Source organism: Magnolia sinica, chromosome 11 (genome assembly GCF_029962835.1).
Source record: "Magnolia sinica isolate HGM2019 chromosome 11, MsV1, whole genome shotgun sequence".
Lineage (NCBI taxonomy): Eukaryota > Viridiplantae > Streptophyta > Magnoliopsida > Magnoliales > Magnoliaceae > Magnolia > Magnolia sinica.
Genome location: NC_080583.1, coordinates 25,546,090 through 25,568,181, shown reverse-complemented (window position 1 = coordinate 25,568,181; position 22,092 = coordinate 25,546,090). Strand labels below are relative to the sequence as shown.

General features: G+C 40.4%; 1 long non-coding RNA gene across 1 annotated transcript; it reads right to left on the bottom strand.

The window, feature by feature from the left end:
* Nucleotides 1–234: 234 nt before the first annotated feature.
* LOC131218969 (uncharacterized) lies at nucleotides 235–21,696 on the bottom strand. The gene is made up of 3 exons (XR_009157933.1): nucleotides 21,573–21,696; nucleotides 21,346–21,496; nucleotides 235–354 (listed from the first exon to the last, which is right to left on the bottom strand). It is a non-coding gene; the product is annotated as an uncharacterized LOC131218969 (long non-coding RNA).
* Between the last annotated feature and the right edge of the window lie 396 nt (nucleotides 21,697–22,092).

Sequence of the window (22,092 nt, the reverse complement as noted above, 5' to 3'; positions counted from 1 at the left end):
TCACACACCACCACATGTGTCGATGTGGCAATGTTGGTAAGATCCAAGATATCCATCAGATGGCCCTCATGTAGATGTCCTAAACCAAGAATCATTGTGGTCAGCTCATCAGGTGGGCCACAATGCAGAAAACAAGCTGACAGCTGCAAAAAGCTAGCCAATGCACAATGCACAGTAGGAATGTTGTTAGCATTCATCTGCAAATGCCAATGACAACCTACCTCTTATTGCCATTGGATTGTTGTCTTCTCCTCCATGCATAGGTAAAATCACTTTCTTGATTTTGTTAGCTGACATGAAGGGGCTCATCTCAACATAAGTATTAGTAGCTTCCCAAAGTGTTCTATCTTCATTCTACACCAACAAAAGTGAAATAAGGCCTTCGTGTTACGCAGCATGCTAACAAAGCTAGTGAATTGAGATCCAATCTCCGGTCTTACCCACAAATGATAAACAAAAAGAAATAGAATCTAGAAATATAATTAAAGCATTCTAAACAAACCACAAGACAGAATATACGTGGAAAAACCCCAACAAGGGTAAAAATCCATGGGTGCAAACTTCCACTATGAAGAAAACGAGATTACAAGCAATATACTAACCTTTTAATGCTCCCATGCACAGAGAAAACCCTTAGCCTTGCTTAGAAAACCTTTTTTCATACCCTAGAATAACCCTAGGACCCTTATTTATAGTTTAGGCAACTTCCCTTCCGCACTTTTGTGAAACCACCTCTGATTTACGTAGTCCACATCAAGTCCGCAATCGAATCTACGTAACCTCGACTAGTTGAGTGGACCCTAGACCGGTCGAGCATGGGCCTCGACTGGTCAAGCACCTCAGACACCAAAAATTGCAGCTCGTTGGACTTTGAGTCGAACAAACCCTCGACTGGTCAAGTGATCCTATACAAATGTAGCTCCATATCTCAACAATCTCCCACTTAGAGACACATCGTCATAATCCTTCGTCTTCTACATCTGGAGTGCACCACCTCCCCGTCTTCAAGCCTGAAGACCAATCAAAGCTGAACAGAGCTTTAACTTCTCCCATGTGACCGCCTTGGTGAGCATATTCATAGGATTCTCACTTGTATGGATCTTCTCCAGAGCAATCGATCCATCTTTTAGTAACAAATGTATTAAATGATATCTAATGTTAATATGCTTGGTCCTTGAATGAAAGGCTATATTCTTAGCCAAGTGTATTACACTCTGATTGTCACTATACAACTTACAATCTGCTTGCTTCTTTCCTAACTCTTCCATGAAACCTTGCATCCACACCATGTCCTTGCATGCTTATGTAGCTACAACATATTCTGTTTTCATTGTACTGATAGATACTATCTTCTATAACTGAGAGACCTAACTGACTGCAACACTACCCAGAGTAAAGACATAACCTGTAGTACTTCTTTTGCTGTCGATATCTCCTGCCAAATCTGAATCTACGTAGCCTTGTGGCTTGATTTTTGATCCTCCATAACACAACCATATATCCACAGTACCTACCAGGTATCTAAGGATCCACTTCAGAGCTTCCCAATGTTCCTTCCCGGGGTTGTTCATGAACCTGCTAATAACTCCCACTGCTTGAGCAATATCTAACCTCATGCTTACCATAGCATACATGAGACTCCCAATATGTAACATCTCAAAAAAATCCATACAAAGACCCAAGTACCACCTCAGGCAGAAATCACCCAGGACCAAATCCTTTAGAAATTAGGTTAATATTAGCAAGTGCTAAACTAGAGTGCTTATGAAATTAGCACTAATTACTTTAAATTTGATTTGCAAGACCCAAAACGTGCAGAATCATTGATGCTACATTATCCTAAAATCTAGAATCCATCTTTAAACCCAGTTGCTCTCGAGAGCATCATGAAACTCCGTATCGGACCTGGACCGCACGTCGAAAGTCCGATTACCCTGAAACTATACAGTTATGACCGCATTACTAGACTTGACAACCCCCTCGAAAATCAAGTCCAAACTGTGTATAGAAATGCACAACTTGAGCCTGGAGTGAAAAGTGTGAGAAACGTGAAAATATTTTGAAATAAAATTTAAATTTAAGTAATCTGAGTCATGTCGCTTACGGATCAAATATAAGGATTTTGACCGTCAAAATCTGACCCAAATACACCCTCGGATCAGGAGAAATGTCCCTCACATGTCGATGTACTTGTGGCCCTGATCGAGTGACCCTGACCGCTGAACTGAAACTGGTCCGCCACGGCTGATCTGTAAATTCGATCGGAATAAAAACTTAGCCTAACCTAGATCCATGGTCAGGGAGCTTAAGTCCGACCGCACATGGAAAAGGGGCCTCCAGAAGTGCTCCGTTGTACTGAAATAGACCCGATTTGGTTATAACCAAAGTATACCTTGGCCCTGGGGCTAATTCCATTAAATTTTGGCGTATATAAAGACCTTAAACCCTCACTCTCAAATTCCATACGAATTTTTCAAACCCTGGCTAAGAGAGAGAGAGAGAGGAAAGGAGAGAGAAGTGAGAGAGAAGTTAGTGAATCATCTTGGAATTCTTTCCAATTACCCGGCGTACCTAATCCATCACATCTGAATCATTATTTTGGCGATTCTAATCTCATTTTTGGGTAAGTCAATTAAACCCTAACCTGTTTTAGAACTTAGAATAGATTAAGTGTTGATGTAGCTGATCTAATTCATGCCTTAGGTTACCTATTCAGCGTCGACGAAGATTTATCGTCTAAATCGAATCCGTTGCGCAATATCTGGTTAAAGGTGCGGACTATATTTGTATAGGTTATGATTTTCAAGGCTTTCAATGTCGGTTAATGGTTTATTATTGTTGTGGGTGAAATTTCACATGCCAAATATTATGTCTATATTGTGCTTCTGATATATATAAACTATATTGAGATTTGTGTATTTCATGTATAGGTAGAAAGTATCATATACATATGAAATACGAGCATGTGTTTACCATGATTAATTATCGTGTGTTTGTGCTAGTTGTATGTGTATCAACTCCTTGGTGAAAGGAATTATCCTAATGTGTACTATCACCAACATACATCATGTATGTTGGAATATGTAGTCTAAGTGTTTGTAGAAATGTCTGAATGGTCAAGTGTGTAATATATTGTACTGTTTATGGGCGTTGAGAGGAGATTCTCAACTATCTTAATGATGATTATGATTTCCTACATACAACTTCCATTCTTTGTTTGTTTAATTTAGGCACTACTTAGGTGTGAATTTATGTTAAGTTGAAATCCATCAAATGCTCACATGCTTGTATGATTGGAATTGTTGATCCATTACTGTTCTGAATTGCTGGTATGAATATTTGTTATAATTGAAGGTGTTTGGGACTATGAAATAGTCCAGGAAATTGGTAACAAGCTTTGAGTTCGTGGCTGAGGTCGTTTTCGCCACGTAAGACGTGTTTGACGAACCCGAGTCGTATTAGGGTTGTCAGCAGTAGTTTGGCCACACAGAGTGTTTTCACACTTCATGTCATTCAACTCAACGTGCGCTCGTGCTAGTCGAGCTCGTCAAGTAACCTGATTGTCCTGGTGGATGTCCACCATGTATGGACGCTACTGTTTGAATCTAGGGTACCAAACTTACCAGTGCAATCCCATTAACTATGGTACCTCGATCCGCTAAGACTCATGAGTCGGGCATGGTGGTATGGGACACTGTGGTCAAGCTGTCAGCCTACGCTAGGGTGACGAGCCTCTCCGTAGTGACCAGTGAGCAATCCAAACTCATGAGCCGATTATGGTGGTATGGAACACTATATTCGTGCTGTCGGCCTACATTGATTAGTAACGAGCCCTTTGTAGTGACCTCGAGCATACCATGATACTGCATTGAGGCGATGAGCTTTATTATAGCAACTAAGTTATGATTAGGCCTACATTGATTGGTGACGAGCCCTTTGCAGTGACCTAGAACCATAATATCATATGAGATTGTCTAGGACTGACAACCCTAGAATGGATCACCATTTAGGAATTGATATAAGGAAGGTACCTTAGCTTCCCAATCCTGCTGTATGAAAAGGACTAATAACAACTTGGTAATCATGTTCATACACTGCATTGCATGTGCCTTAGCGTTGTGGAGCACTACGGGAGGTTGTCATGCGTACCGTAAGATGAAGACACTGAGGGAGTGCAGGCGAGGGCATGCATCATTTTTACATACATCCTTACATTAACAAGAGCAATTAGGATATGTTTGATTGCATTGCTTTATCATTACTGCTTGATTGAATTGATAACATGTTAACTTTTACTGTATAGTTCCACTGAGTTGATCACTCACTCCCACATTCTGGGACGATGTTTAAACACTAACCAGACTCTGTCTTAGATGCAGATCATGATGCCACCCACGAGGCAGAGCAGGAGTATGAGGATGATGAGAAGGCGTTCTCCTTTATGCAGTTCTCAGGCGGGTTCATGTGAGTCGTGTCCTGAGCTACGGGGATTCAGAGTTATTATTGTAGTAGTTTATTTCATTTTGATACTTGTATTTTGAGACAAACACTTGTAAATATTAACCTAGCACTGCACACATCCTTTGGGGACTTACACTAGTTCATATGTTCACTTCTGTCTTCCGCTTGTACATTTCATCTGTCCCTGGATTATGTTTGCAGCTTGGCTTAATCTACTCCATGTTTTATACACTAATACAGACAACATACATTCATCATTTCATATGTTACATAAGTGATGTTCTGAAACTCGGGAGTTGAGTTATGCTCAACCCCCGAATTTCAGGCCGTTACACAATTGCTGACGCGTATGGGACTTTAGCCATGTAGTTTCGTTCCTCCTACATCTTCGTACCTTGCTCCTTAGAAAGCTTGAAGTGATTGGCTAATGGAATGCTAACCGGCTTAACACCTCCCATACTGAATCGATCAAGTACCTTGGTGTAACGACCCTCAATTTTAATCATAGATATCAACTTAAAAATAGGATCGACCACCCCACTTAAAAACCAACGGTTTAACTAAAAGCGATCAAACACTCATTAAGAATAAATCTCTAAGTATGGTCTCTTACAAGAACAAAAGGGGATTGATCCTCAGCTTAGGACAATTCACAAGCATTGTAAGAGGAACAGACAACTCAAAGCTCATTCACGAGTAATCAAACTTACTAGAACTCCAACCTTAGGCATCTAAGGACCTTTCAAGACTAATAGATGGTATTGATCGACCTAGATCTTGATGTGGACCCCACATTAGATCCGTGTGTGTGCATAGGTGGACTGCACGTGTAATACACGAAACAAAAGTACCGGGTCAAAAAGAGTTTAACCCGATATAAATTCAAAATCGGATTCTACTTGATTTTTCTTCTCGTTGCTGATCATTTTTTTAAAATTTCGTTCGTCTGCATCTGAGAGACCCACCATTTAGAGTGATTTGAGTTAGGTCTCATCGGATCCGAGCCATCCATCATGACCAGCGTGACCCACCGACCATAACCTAGGTCAGATGTGGTGTCGAATGGGCCGCTTGGACACTCGAACAATGGAGCATCAAATCCACCTTAATGCAACGACTGGATGAGAAATTTTCCCAAGGCATACTTTTAGCTGGAAATTCGGACGACCATGTGGACGTGAGGTTACGCACATGTACATCGTGTAATATGCAGTGTTCACACCCCAAGTGCAGGGTTGTGATGTAGTAATAAACTCGGTAAGACCGAGGTCAAATCCACAAGGACTGATACCTATACGTTATCTGAAACCAAGTAGAACTAGAACTAGACTAAGATGTGATTTAAACCAAAGAGAATTTAAGAAATAATTGTGGAATAATTATCTAAAACTTTAAGAAATTCTGAGGAAGGAAACTAGGGATTCAGAGGATCCACTTGTAGAGATCAGGGAGATCTTATGCCTGCATCAAGGATTATGGAATTCAAACTGAACTTACTTGATATAGTTTTCAAGAGGTGAAAGGTGTATGAATTAGAATGGATTCCATCATCTAACCATGCCTAGGAGACAAAGCAAACAACAGGATTAAACTAATTACCAACCAATCAACAATGTATGAAGATCAGGAAGAGTACTATCATCCAACCATGCCCAGGAGACGATGATGAACAACGGGGCCTCCTGACGTCATAAACATCAAAAAGAGAAAAAGAGATATTTAAAGTCATTGCAAACCCATTGTAATTTCAGTCACAACAGACCATTAAAGACTGGGAAAATATTCTTTTAATAATCAACTTAAAACCAAGTTCAGTTCAGAAATTCAAATTAAATGCATGAAATAGTGTCTCCCATCTCACTACAAGCTTCACCTCTTAGCCCTAGCTAAGAGGTTTAGCCTACCATGATTAGGCTAAAATCCTTAGAGTTCATAAGGAAAGAAGAGAATAACTGCCCAGAAAAATAAGAAAAAGAAGAAGAAAATAAGGGAAAACTTCCCTTTCCCCGTCCAGTCTTCTCGTTTACACAAGCCAGCAACTCTCTCTTTTCTTTATTTCTAACCCACGTCCTCCAGTAGTCAACCTCCACTCACGTGCCAGCCCAAAAGCAACTCCACGTTCAGCAGCCGACGTCCAGCAGCCAACGTCTTCAGCGCTCCCGTTCTATGTCTGTTTTCAGCCTCCACGCTCCAACCTCCAAACCGAGACTCCTTTTCATGTTTTCTCTTCTCTGTTTTATAGAAGACCCTCCTGAACACTTCGGTCGAAGTTTCCCTTCCGCACTAGGAGAGCTTTCGCACTTTGTTTCCGCAGCTGAGTTCGTATGCGCAGTAAAAATGTAAAACGACTTGTGTTTGGAGTGTCTTTGCGGCGTGATATCGACCTACCTGACAATTCTAAAATCTTGGCTAGAGTATTGGACTCCTTGAAGACACTTTGGACGGTCTGGATCACTCAAAGTATTGATGACCGTGGCCCACTATCTCCCGCAAATCGTATGCAGAGGCGCTGACGTGTTCGGTGGGCTCCACAGAGGTATTTTCGGAGAAATCCACCCCGTCCATTAGATTCAGGACGAAATTTCAGTCAAGAATGGGTAATTTTGAACGTCCATTGACGTGGCCCAGAGAAGAAATCACCTCAAAAATCGTTTTGAACGTTGCAGGACCGCCTGTTTGTGGCCTCTGTATCGCACACGTGTGCTTGCATGGGTCCAAAAGTTCAGCAAGGTTTTGTAGTAGTCGAGGCCCTCTACACGATGGACGGTTTGGATTGTCCGTACGTATGCTCTGTGGGGCCCACTAGCGTCCGTTCGTTTTACGTCGTGAAACGGCTGTTGCCGTGTTTGGGAAGGATACGCGGGTCAGCACTGCTGACCCGCGTTTGTTGGCTCGGTGCGGCTCGGGTCTGCGTGTGCTGTGCACACACACATCACATACGGGCCCCACTGTGATGTATTTCAACAATCTGATCCATCCATTCATTTTTCCATCTTATTTAAACCGTCGAGACCAAATTTGGATAGTTCTAGATATCAGGTGGGCCCAGAATCAACGGTTTATGGGCTGATCTGTCAGTTGGGGCACTTCCATAGTGATCCGAGGGCTGAAATTTGATATGTACAGTTAATTTATGGCCCTCAGGCCATGTATGAAGTTTTGAGCCAATCAGATGGCGGGAACTATGTGATCTTGCATTCTTCACCAATTTCGGGCCTCTTTAACTTGAATGGCCTGATTTCCTCATATCCCTGGTGTGTAATTCCATCGATCTTGGTCCCCTGGAGTCCGTCCCTTGCCTTGGGTGTCATCAGAGTGTTAAATCCATGGTTTAAGCACCCCTTTTCAGTTCATGCTTGTAAATACACTCTGCATCACAAATACAATTAAATCAGGCTATTAAACGGTATCATGCTTGTAAATCCATACAATAAATGGGTCTAATATGCAATATTTGACCCTCAACATAACCCCCAACCAGCATCTTGCTAGTCCCGAGCAAGGTATGCGAAAAATAAATTGAGAATTACAGGACAATTTCTATAAACTCGCGTGATTTTTGTAGAATAATCCAGATATGAGAATTCCCAGATTCATGAATGTTGGATATTACTTCCTCCTAGACTCAAGCGCACGGTAAACTTCCTAATCAAGTTCAAAGTATTATTCCATTAATTAGAAAAAATTCTAATCATTGAGATCTATAAGTATACAGTATAATCTCAGCTTATTATCATTAAAATTCACTTCTCTATTTCAGGATATCACTGGTAACTAATAAAAAGATTCATGATAACCAAAACTTGCCTCACAAATCATCTTTTCATTCCTTCAGCTTTTGACTTTTCCATTAAAAGTGACACCAAGAAGGGGAATCAAATCCTCACCTTCAGGGAGCAAACCTATGATGAAGACTGTACACCCAAATTTTTCACATATCATTTATAGGGAATTAAATCTACACCTATAGGGAGCAAACCTATGGTATAGACCATTCGCCCAATCCTTTCAATTTCTCAGGTTGGTTTCTTTCAAGCTTAGTGAGTACCAAGTAAATCCTTCAATATCAAACTGAAACCTTAACGTGAAAGCGAGATGTGACATGTGAGATCATAACTCAATCAATGTTTACAACTTCTAATTTTGGATTAACAATTCAAACTTAACTATGAAATCCAACAGATACTGAATCCAAGCGTCTTAAATTACCAACATCACGTATCTTGAAATTCCAAGTGCCCTAGATGGCCGTCAAAATCCCTTCGAATTCACAAGAAAGTCCAGAAAAATTTAAAAAAAATTTCACAATTTTTGCTCAAGACCAAGAAAAATGCTTATTAGGAAACCTAATCTCCCACCCCCAACCTAAAATCTACATTGTCCTCAATGTAAAAGAAATAAGCATGCAATGCACATGGGCCAACAAAAATAAATGAAAAAGTGATGGGAAGATAGTACCTGGATAACGAATCGAGAGACTTTCTAAAGATATCAGAGCAGGTTAGCATAAGAGAGAAACCAACAAAAGCAAACTATCCTAAAACAACGTATCAAGCAAACTAACCTAACAACATAAAGCCGTCTATCCTAGAACAGCATAAAGCAAACTACCATAGTCCTATGAAAGTAGGGAAAAACTACTCGATCATGTCGCAAGGTTCTTCTTCCGGCCAGTATCGTGATAAGTTTCTCTGTAAGTTTCTCAACAGGATCATCCAAAAGCCCTTTTTGCAATAGGCTTGGATGCCCTGGAGCTTGACTTTACAGAGAAACTTATGTACCTCATTAAAATTTTGAGGTTGATTCGCTTGAGGTATCCAAAGTATATATGATTCACCTGTGTCAGAAAAAGTTGCAAAGTTAGTATCCCATGGTGAATCAGAGACTACAGGTAGATCAAATTGAGAAAAATTTTTAGGAAGTGGTGTAGTCTCAACACATTCCGAAGTAGCAAACTTCAGTTCAATTTTTAGCTCCTCCTCCCCTAATGGTAAACATTCAGGATCTGTGGAAGAAGGGGCTTCAGAGTAAGGGTTCTCTCGGTCAGTGATGACTACCGAGATGTTGTCTTGCAAGGCATTCACTATGTCTCTTATCATGAGATCATTTGAATCTGCAAAGTGTGCAAAACAATTATCCAAAAAGTTAGGAAATTCAGTTGAGCATGACTTATGTTCCACATTAAAGCTCGTGATGATCTGCCCAAGGAATCCATTGTCTTTAAAGGTAAACGGAGGTGTGCTCTCTTGCTCCAGCCCTACACAGATAGATGAAAATCAATAGGGGAAGTATCGATGTGATCACTTTGTTCATTGAAACTACTCAATCAAGGTGTTGAATTGTCAACCGTGTACAGCTCAGATGGTGGCCTCAACTTAGTGGCTTCAATTTCCAAGGTCGTAGCGAGCAACTCATCCTTCTCCTGAATCACATCATCATTTAATTCAGAGGAGTGGTCCAAACATGTTTCATACGAGTTGGACGGGTCGATTATAAGGGGCTCATCCTCCACCTTAAAATCAGACATGTCAGGTGAGGAGAGTGGCTCATTATGACCGACCACTTCGTGTACGTCTTGATCATTGACCTGGATCAAACTTGAGATTGATTCTAGGGGACTTTGGGCTGTATATTCATGATCGTCATCCCAGTACTCATCATATTCTAGTTCAGTGCAGTGCACATTTGGGGTGAGTTCACTTTCCTCGCATTCTATTCCCAGATTGGATTGAGGTTCACATAAACCAACATCTCCCTCATCATTGAAATCTAGTGTATCCTGTGAGTGAAGTATATCATCATCATTATATTCGAAAGACACCCATGTATCTCCACCATTCTTTTGAACAGTCATTGAGATCGACTCATCGGGGAATTGAACCGTATGCTCATTAATGGAATCCAACTCCTCATTCCAAATTTCAGATTTCTTCAAAAGCGAGTGAGGATCATTTTCCTCGCATTGTATTTCTAGGTTGGATTGTAGTTGGGATGAGCGAGCTTCCTCTATCCTATCGAGGCGCGAATTGAGTGCTTTCATTGCTTTTCTAATACACTCCATGTTATGCTGAAATGAATTCTCTTGGATCGTTTCTGGTTGGTTCTCAAAGGTAGTGTATCCAAGAGAATAATCATTACAACATGTTGTTGGTTCATCTTCCCAGTTTTGATGGTTCCACTGGTTATAGTCATATTGATCATACATGGGAGAATATGATGGTTGATAATAATCCTCATTCCCATAATTATGATCGTATATAGACCTATTAGCCGATGGAGCATAACGTTCTAGTCGGTTCTCAATGTCTGTTCTCGATGGAGAAAAATCTTGAGGTATACGTTGAATTCCACAACCCTCAGGCATTCCCCAATATCTCTTATCCATCTCGGCATATGCACGTACCCACGCTTCCATAGTAGAACCCTAACTCTGAGTCTAATTCTAAGAAAAATAGAAGAAAAATCCTACAGAAGTATGGAAAGTAAGAGGAGGAGAAGTTAGAAAGAAGGTACCAAATGAGAAGTTCCTATGTTAAGATCCTGTAAAAGAAAACAATAGAAAGTTAGTTTCTAAAAAGGAAAGTTCCCTAAACCTAGAAGCTAAGTTAGTTTCTAAAAAGAAGACCTAGAATTAGAAAGTCTCTAAAATAGAAAATCGAAGCCTAAAAATAAAATAAATGAAAGATGAGTTAGTTTCTAAAATTAGAAAGAATTTCTAAAAAGGGCAATAATTAACCTAGTTTCTAAAAACAAAAGATGAAAGTTTTAAAAATAAACTAGTTCCTAAAAATAGAAAAATACTAGAAAATAGAAAATTTTCAAAACTCAAATTCTAATTCTAAAAATAGAAAAAGTAGAGGAATTAGAAAGGGATTACCAGTTTAGAAGTTATTTCAGAATCCTACAAAACAGGAAAACAGGTTAGTTTCTAAAAATAAAATAATAGTTTCTAAAAATAAAATAAAATAAAAACATTTAACATAATGTTAGTAAAATCCTAATCTTATCCTAATTCTAAAACTAATTAATTTCAGAAAAACGTAACCATCAGTCCCCGGCAACGGCGCCAAAAACTTGTTCACACCCCAAGTGCAGGGTTGTGATGTAGTAATAAACTCGGTAAGACCGAGGTCGAATCCACAGGGACTGATACCTGTACGTTATCTGAAACCAAGTAGAACTAGAACTAGACTAAGATGTGATTTAAACCAAAGAGAATTTAAGAAATAATTGTGGAATAATTATCTAAAACTTTAAGGAATTCTGAGGAAGGAAACTAGGGATTCAGAGGATCCACTTGTAGAGATCAGGGAGATCTTATGCCTGCATCAAGGATTATGGAATTCAAACTGAACTTACTTGATATAGTTTTCAAGAGGTGAAAGGTGTATGAATTAGAATGGATTCCATCATCTAACCATGCCTAGGAGACAAAGCAAACAACAGGATTAAACTAATTACCAACCAATCAACAATGTATGAAGATCAGGAAGAGTACTATCATCCAACCATGCCCAGGAGACGATGGTGAACAACATGGCCTCCTGACGTCATAAACATCAAAAAGAGAAAAAGAGATATTCAAAGCCATTGCAAACCCATTGTAATTTCAGTCACAACTGACCATTAAAGACTGGGAAAATATTCTTTTAATAATCAATTTAAAACCAAGTTCAGTTCAGAAATTCAAATTAAACGCATGAAATAGTGTCTCCCATCTCGCTACAAGCTTCACCTCTTAGCCCTAGCTAAGAGGTTTAGCCTACCATGATTAGGCTAAAATCCTTAGAGTTCATAAGGAAAGAAGAGAATAACCGCCCAGAAAAATAAGAAAAAGAAGAAGAAAATAAGGGAAAACTTCCCTTTCCCCGTCCAGTCTTCTCGTTCACAAGCCAGCAACTCTCTCTTTTCTTTCCTTCTAACCCACGTCCTCCAGCAGTCAACCTCCACTCACGTGCCAGCCCAAAAGCAACTCCACGTTCAGCAGCCGACGTCCAGCAGCCAACGTCTTCAGCGCTTCCGTTTTATGTCCATTTTCAGCCTCCACGCTCCAACCTCCAAACCGAGACTCCTTTTCATGTTTTCTCTTCTCTGTTTTATAGAAGACCCTCCTGAACACTTCGGTCGAAGTTTTCCTTCCGCACTAGGAGAGCTTTCGCACTTTGTTTCCGCAACTGAGTTCGTATGCGCAGTAAAAATGCAAAACGACTTGCGTTTGGAGTGTCTTTGCGGCGTGATATCGACCTACCTGACAATTCTGAAATCTTGGCTAGAGTATTGGACTCCCTGTGGACACTTTGGACGGTCTGGATCACTCAAAGTATTGATGACCGTGGCCCACTATCTCCCGCAAATTCCGGTTTTGCCGAACGCGCGTAAGGCGTACGTAGAGGCGCTGACGTGTTCGGTGGGCCCCACAGAGGTATTTTCAGAGAAATCCACCCCGTCCATTAGATTCAGGATGAAATTTCAGTTAAGAATGGGTGATTTTGAATGCCCATTGAGGCGGCCCAGAGAAGAAATCACCTCAAAAACTGTTTTAAATGTCGCAGGACCGCCTGTTTGTGGCCTCTGTATCGCGCACGTGTGCTTGCATGGGTCCAAAAGTTTAGCAAGGTTTTATAGTAGTCGAGGCCCTCTACACGATGGACGGTTTGGATTGTCCGTACGTATGCTCTGTGGGGCCCACTAGCGTCCGTAAAAACGGACAGTGTCCGTTCGTTTTACGTCGTGAAACGGCTGTTGCCGTGTTTGGGAAGGAGACGCGGGTCAGCGCTGCTGACCCGCGTTTATTGGCTCGGTGCGGCTCGGGTCTGCGTGTGCTGTGCACACACACATCACATACGGGCCCCATTATGTATTTCAACAATTTGATCCATCCATTCATTTTTCCATCTTATTTAAACCGTCGAGACCAAATTTGGATAGTTCTAGATATCAGGTGGGCCCAGAATCAACGGTTTATGGGCTGATCTGTCAGTTGGGGCACTTCCATAGTGATCCGAGGGCTGAAATTTGATATGTACAGTTAATTTATGGCCCTCAAGCCATGTATGAAGTTTTGAGCCAATCAGATGGCGGGAACTATGTGATCTTGCATTCTTCACCAATTTCGGGCCTCTTTAACGTGAATGGCCTGATTTCCTCAGATCCCTGGTGTGTAATTCCATCGATCTTGGTCCCCTGGAGTCCGTCCCTTGCCTTGGGTGTCATCAGAGTGTTAAATCCATGGTTTAAGCACCCCTTTTCAGTTCATGCTTGTAAATACACTCTGCATCACAAATACAATTAAATCAGGCTATTAAACGATATCATGCTTGTAAATCCATGCAATAAATGGGTCTAATATGCAATATTTGACCCTCAACATGCAGTCACCATCTATTTCTGGTAATGACACGGCGACAGCAAAAGGGAGAAAGAATCATTCCATTTGTAGAATGATCCATCTCAGCCGATTGTTGGCTGCTAAATATCTCCCTCAGATGAATCCCGAGCGTTGGTTTTAGGTTCTCTTTCAAAATCTTGTAGCCAGTCGAGAAATCAAAGAGAAATTGACGAGTCACCATAACGGCTCAAACCAACTCCCCTCTAATCATCAAGGGTCTACCCATCACCATATGACAGACCCCACAAGCTTCTTGGGTACAATCCAACCCATATAAATGGCTCTGATAGAGGAATCAGCCGTTAGGCGCAAAATCACCATGACCAACAGGTCATCTTCCCTAAGCTGGCCGGTTATTCCACTTTCTATGATAACCACCATTCCTCTTATCTGAAACGTCCATCATATAGCCCACCCTCTCTAATGTCCATCAAAGTTTAAATTTGAGGCCCATGTACAAGATCCGACTCATGGGAAGATTCTAATGGCTAGTTGTTCTCGACTATTACTTATCAGCTCGGCCGTAGAAAAACCCAGAAGCTGAAATAGCTATAAGTAGCCGGTTTTTAGGGCAAATCCCAAGAAAGAAAGAGAACGGAAATAGTAAAGGAGGGGTAGAGAGAGTGAGAGAACATGCAGCCAAGCGAGTTGCGGGCCCCTATAGCAAGTCGACTCAGTTTGAGTTGTTTCCTTGCTGAGGAAAGACCATGAGGAGGAGAGAGAGAAAGAGAGGAGAAATATAGAAGTAGAGAGGGATAATGGATCGGCTGCTGGTGTGAGATGTAGATTTCTGTTGCAACTCGACCCAGCCATACCAAAGAGCGAGTCAATCGGGACTGACTCGCCCATTGCTGAGAGAAAGGAGGGATAAAGAGAGAAAGAAGAAGGGTGTTACAGAGAGGGAGAGTAGGCTCTAGCAGTTAGCCTGACACAAGTTTTCGAAACTCTAGGCAATTAGAGCCCATCTACCAAGTCGCGTTCGTGAGATTAGCTCTGCGAGGCTCGTCATGAGTCGCACTCCTTTCTCCTCCACTCCACTAGTTGGAGCTGCTCTCAGTCCAGGTAATATCGCTGGACCCCATTCCTTTGAACTGGTTTTGCACTCAACTCGTTAAAGAGTCGATAGGGTAAAAACCCAACTGAGTTCAGAATCTTCATATCTCCAATCCGACTTTTGTGAGTAACTCGGCCGACCACCTAGTTGAAGAGCATCTGGTTAGCCTAGACTTAGGACCATAATTTCTTTGATCTCTTCTACACTACCAAATAGAGCTAGCTCACTGCCAGGTATCATGATCAAACTCTATCCATTTGAGTTAGTTTTACATTTAACTCATGAATGAGTTGACTCAGTGAGTGTCTGACTGAGTCAGATTCATTTCACCCCTAAGGACCAATGCCTGGAACTACCTGAGAAGAGCTCTAAGATCGTCACCAGATTCATAGGCTGAATGAAACCAGGGAAGACCAAAGGTATCCCTCTCATCCAACCAGTCCTTAAACTAGGGACCAGACCGAGTTAACTTAGCACTAATGCGTTGTAATGATACCTCCAGTAACACCTCCATCCAACTGCACTAAAGAATAACCATCCTCCCTTCAACAGCCAATAGCAATCGTCACCCAGGTATAAAACCAACGCCTGTTATTTAGTTGTAAGACCTCTCAACTCGGTTGTGAGTTGACTCGTCTAGTTTCCCAACTGAGTCGACTCGGTTGTGACTCACTAATGTCTGATTACATTCCATTCAGGAACTACATAAAATTGTTTGCCTTGAAGGACACCCCTTCCTTCAACCAGTCCAGACAAGCAAGTAGAAAATAAGACTCATATAACAATTAGGCTATATGAGAGTTGGAATTAGAAGACTAAGTTTATAATTGCTTGGATTTTCAGGATCATCACATTTACCCCATAAGAACGCTACAAATCAGAGAAATATCCACCCAAGGTGAGGGACATCCCACATGGCTTCCTCATTTCATAGAAATTCCAAGATAGTTAAGCTTAGAAGTATAATGATCTTGTGATTGTTTAGTAGTTACATTTCTATTAATTTTTCATTGGTAATGACCCACATTACTTCTTCATTCATTTAATTCATGATTAGTTTAAGCCTAAAATGTGGGAAGTGTTATAGTATTATTTACTTTCATTCCTATGCCTTTAATTTGTGTAGATGATCATGGAGTGTTTAGAACCCTATTGCTCAAATTCCATTTTTATAGAATTTTATCTTACAATTATCATGCCATAGTTGTAATTGTTTGATCATGGTACGCTTCTATTAATCATAATGTGAAGTAGGAAATCCTATTTAGAACTATCGCACTAATTGTTGGGTGAGGAACCACCTTTATAGCTTCCTATGTTCTTAAAATTCCTAAGCTAGTTTGGATCTAACATGAGATAAAAATTCATATTATGGCGAGTTAAATCTACTGTTCGATTGAATACTTTAATCCTATTATTCAAAACTCCATGACTACATCTATTCTAGTTATCAAGAGATTACATGGATAGTTATTTGCTTATGAGAATACTCCTAGTAATGTGACATGAGTCTTACAAACTTCATTTCACTTTTATTACAAGTCCTATGACAAAGACTACGTATGGAATATTCTCCTTATAAGAAAGATAGAAGGGACTCTTAGTAAACCTAAATCATCTAATCTTACTTGAGATTGACATTTTGTATTGGTAATCAAGCACTTAGACCTAGAAAAAGTATCAAGGTTCAAATGAATTCATGCTTAGATGGTGGATATCTTGCTTTAAGAATGCTTGTGATTTAAAGAGTTATTTTACAAAGTCTAAAGAATGTACTTGAGTATCATAGTGCATGACATCCACGCATGATATATGAGCTTTTTCGAGTGCTCAATGTAACTCACACTCTGCATGATCTATTGATGGTTCTATCACTTCAGTTAAATTCCCAGAATCTGTGCATTTGGGTCACTTTGGGGGCTCTTATTTTATATGAGGCTTTTCTGGGATTAGACATTCCTCGAGCGTACCCCGTGTATTTTTTCAGGAGTCAGAATATCCTTGGGCGCTCTCACTTACATGGTCTTTTCCAGGTAGTCTACCTACCGTGGGCGACCCTTTATTTTGACAGCTGGATATGCATCCCTAGATTTATGACTTGAGCACGCATTCATACACCCATACATTTGCATTTAAGTTCACATTATCCTCCATATGATTGATTATGTTTAGTTTAAACTACTTTGGAATGATATGGTATGCATGAATCCTTGCGAAAAATTTTCACTGAGTTTTCACTCACCCAATAGTGTGGTTGCACCAAATAGATACAGGTATGATGGAGGAAGATGGCGCCTATGATGAGACCCCTAGTGCAGCTAATTAAGAGTATGGAGAGGAAGGATAGTATGCTGACATGGTTGAGCCGTTGGAGCTAAACTGATGATATAGGATCTATTTACTTTCATGTTTTTAGAGATTATCTTAGTTTTGCTTGGTTTGGGAATTGTAATTAAAAATCCCCTGCTATGGGATCTTACTTTACTTTTTACTTCCACTCACACATGATGAACTCGTTTAAATAGTTTATACAGCAGTTATGTGTCGATATTTTGAGATGTCTTGGACATTAGATGAATGGTAGTTACATACTATGATGTAACCCTCGAGATTCTCGTACTCGAGCGATCATCCTCGGATTTATGAGAATTAGGGTGTTATACTTGGCTATGAACTCTGCCTGTGACAAAACTAGTTTCTTGTTTTCCCTGTCACGCATTATCCTCATGCCTAGGATTTGTTTTGCAGCTCCTAAATCCTTCATGACAAATTCTCTAGACAGTTGTCTTTTGAGATCTAAGATGTCCTTCATGTTTAATCTGGCCACAAGCATATCATCAACGTATAAAAGAAGGATGATGTACGATATATCAAACTTCTTTAAATAGCAACAATGGTCTACATGACATCTCTTAAAACCATTTTTCATCATGAAACTGTTGAACTTCTTGTACCATTGCCTCGGGGCCTACTTCAGGCCATATAAACTTTTTTCAGTATACATGCCTTGTTCTCCTTTCCTGGTGTCACGTATCCTGTTGGCTGATGCATATATATCTCTTCTTCAAGGTCCCCATGATGAAAGGCTGTCTTAACATCTAGCTGCTCTAAATATAAGTCCTTTGTAGCCACTATACTCAAGATCATACAAATCATAGACAATTTCACCATAGGTGAAAATATTTCAGTGAAGTCGAACCTGCCTTTTGTTGGAATCCTTTAACAACCAATTTGCCCTTGTACCATTTCAAACCATTGTCCTCCTCCTTCAGTCCGTAAACTCACTTCTTATGAAGAGCTTTCTTACCCTTAGGTAGAGTGACTAGCTCCCATGTATGATTAGACTCAAGAGAGTCCATCTCATCATCCATGGCCTACTCCCACTTAACCCATGTATCTGACCGTAATGCCTCTTCAAAACACTTTGGTTCACCATTATCTGTCAGCAGTAGATAATGTGAGAGTGAGTATCAGACTGTGGGTCTCATCTCCCGAGTAAACCTCCTCACAACCGATGTCTGCGGCTCTGCCTCACTATGCTCCTGTGCATGTTCATCCTTTGGCACTATAACACCCATGTCCGGTAACTCTTCCAACTCTACGAATTGTTTCTCATCGGCCTTATTTTGCTCCATATTGTCCTTGTGCATCACTTTTTCATTGAAGACTACATCTTTACTTTTGATAATTTTCCTGTTCTCTGTATCTCAAAAACGGTAACCAAAATCATATTGCCTGTAGCCTATAAACGTGCACTTCCTGAACTTTGCATCCAGCTTGTTTCTGTGCTCTGTACCAATGTGAACGTATGAAGTGCAACCGACCACTTTGAGATGTGCAAGGTTCACTTCTTTCCCAGTCCATGTTTCTTCTGGTAGCCCACCATCCAATGGTGCTGAGGGACTTCTATTGATGAGATATGTGACAGTATTCACAGCATCTGCCCAAAATGTCTTAGGCAATCCTACATATAACCTCATGCTCCTGGCGTGCTCAAAGATGGTCCTATTAATGCGCTTAGCCATATTGTTCTGCTGTGGTGTCCCTAGAATTATTTTTTGATGTTTGATTCCATTTGCTGTACAATACTCCTCAAACCTCTTATCAAAGTATTCTCCCCCATTATCTGATTTAAGACATTTTACTATTTTACCTGTCTCGCTTTCTACCATTACTTTTCACTTCTTAAATACATCAAATACATGAGATTTACACCTTAAGAAATAGACCCATAGTTTTCTACTAGCATCATCAATAAAAGAAACAAAACAACATGAGCCAGCAAAAGATGATACCTGTGCTGGTCTTCATACATCAGTGTGTACAAGTTCCAACAGATGTATCTTTGGAACATGTCCTGTTTTCTTGAAACTTACCATCTTCTGCTTACCATACACGCAGTTCTCACAGAATTCTAAGTCAATAGACTTTAGCCCTGGTAGCTTCTCTTTTGACAATAGCACTTTCATCCCTTTATGACTCATATGTCCTAACCTCTGATGCCATAACTGCCTATTCATTCTAGTTGATGTGACTGCGAGTGAACTATGTGATCCTTAAGTCACGTATAAAGTATCTTCTTTCTTGCCTCGAGATATCACCAAAACACTTTTTGTGATCTTCCAGGAATCACTAGTGAATGTCGTCACTTATCCGGTATCGGCCAACTATCTCACTAAAATCAAGTTTTGTTTCAAACTCGGTGCATGTTTGACATCCTTTAATTTTAAAGTCGTTCTGTCTTTCTAACTGATATGAACGTCTTCCTTTCCAACAATACAGCACAACTCATCATCACCTAGGTAGACTCTCTCGAAGTCACCTAACACATAATCAAGTAGAACTTCCTTACACGAAGTGGTATGAAATGAAGCACCCGAGTCTATAACTCAAGACTTATTCCTCCCATCAAGGGACAAGATCAACGCCTCTGTGTCACTCTCTTAGGATAAATTTACTAAATCCTTCCCACCTTGAGAGCTTTCTTCTTGTTTCTTAAGCACCCTACAATAACGTTTCATGTGCCCCTTCTTTCCGCAATGTAAACATCCATGATTGTCTTTTGGTCCTTTAGACTTCTTTCTCTACTTAGAACGCCCGTGCTTATTGCCTCATTTGTTTAGCGATCTTCAAATTCATTCAACGTTTAGAGCATTCCATTAATCCCCTGAAACTCCTGATGCCTTTTTTCTAGATTCTTCGCTAAGAATTAGACCGACCACATCATCAAATTTTATCTTTGTTAATCCTAAAGAATTTCTCATAGTAATCACCAAATCATCCTAACTGTCTGGCAAACTGGACAAGATTAATAACATCCTGACCTCATCTTTAAAAACAATGCCAATGGATTCCAATTGGCTCGTGACTGTATTGAACTCGTTTAGATGTTCAGCCACGCTCTCACCATCTGACATCTTCATGTTGAATACCTGTTTCATAAGATGAACCTTGTTGGACGTTGAGGGTTTCTCATACATTGTAGCTAGGGCTTCCATTAATTCTTTTGTAGTCTTCACCTTAGATATATTGAAGGCGACGCTCTTAGACAAAGAGAGTCGGATCGTTCCTAAAGTCTTCCGATCCAATAAAGACCATTTATCATCTATCATCTTTTTCGGTTTCTTCTCTTTTCCGTCTAGAGGAATATAGAAGTCCTTCTGATATAGATAATCCTCCATCTGCATTTTTCAGAAGGTAAAGTTTGAATTATCAAACTTCTCAATTTTATTTTTCTCTTCTTCCGCCATCACTCTCACTAGAACTAAACCAATAACTTTGATACCAGTTGTTGCGCAGCACACCAACAACGCTAGTAAACCGAGATCCAATCTCCTGTCTCACCCAAAAATGATAAACAGAAAGAAATATAATCTAGAAATAGAATCAAAGCATTCCAAACAAACCACAAGACAGAATATACGTGGAAAAACCCCAACAAGGGTAAAAAAAACCATGGGTGCAAACTTCCATTATGAAGAAAATTATTAACCTCTTGATGCTCCCATGCACAGAGAAAAACCTTAGCCTTGCTTAGAAAACCCTTTTTTCATACTCTAAAATAACCCTAGGACCCTTATTTATAGTTTAGGCAACTTCCCTTTCACACTCTTACCGAACCGCCTTAGATTTACACAGTCCGCATCAAATCCGAAATCGAATCTGCGTAACCTCGACTGGTCGAGTAGGCTCCTCGACTAGTCGAGCGGACCCTCAACCGGTCGAGCATGGGCCTCAACTGGTTGAGCACCTCAGACACCAAAAATTGCAGCTCGCTGGATTTTGAGTCGAGCGAACCCTTGACTGGTCGAGTGGGCCACTCGACTGGTTGAGCAGCCCACTCGACTGGTCGATCGGCCCTGTCCAGATGTGGCTCCATATCTCAACACTTTAATGGTTGGCAATCAACTAATTTCAATAGCTATCATGAATGGGGCCATACCTGAAAATTAAAAGAAGTAAGCGTTCTGTTGTACACTTTAGAACAAACAATTCCACAGCAGAAAAGGTGGGGGGAGCATGTCCTAGGTGGTTCGCATCATGAATGCCCCATAGGAATGACCCCCAACAACAATTTTATTTGGATGAGCCACCTAAATAAGCATAGTCATAATATAAATAAAAAATTGTATTGATGGTATTCATGAAGGAATTACCAAGGAAACTCACCCCTCAGCCATACAACTTCCTCAATTGCAGCCTCTGCACTACCAACCAGCTGTTCCACATACCTGTTAAACATTCGATCAGATCAATAGGCCTGACAAACCAAAATAAATGTGCATTCCTTCTAATTGAAAGGTGTCTTAGTAAAGGAAAAGTTGTGGAAGGAAAGAAACTCTGATGTGCAAAGAACAATTTCAGAGCAGGCTAATGATGTTAACACTAACAAAAATACCAATATTAGGGGCATTTTTATTATAGGTGGCCGCAACAAACTGCCACTGTATATGGAAATTAAAGGCATTTTTAAGTGGCCGCCCATGTACCATGAATCCACCGCCGCTCGAATGAAAAAACTTGAGGGCCTATTTGGATTCGCGTATAGTATTGTATTGTATTGTACTTGGGTACTGTTCATGTATACATTAGACGGTTTTCAAAATACATCCAAATCAATCAGATATTAATCAATGTTTGGATAGGAAGTATAGTTTGGCATAGTATACAATACGTTATATAGATCAAT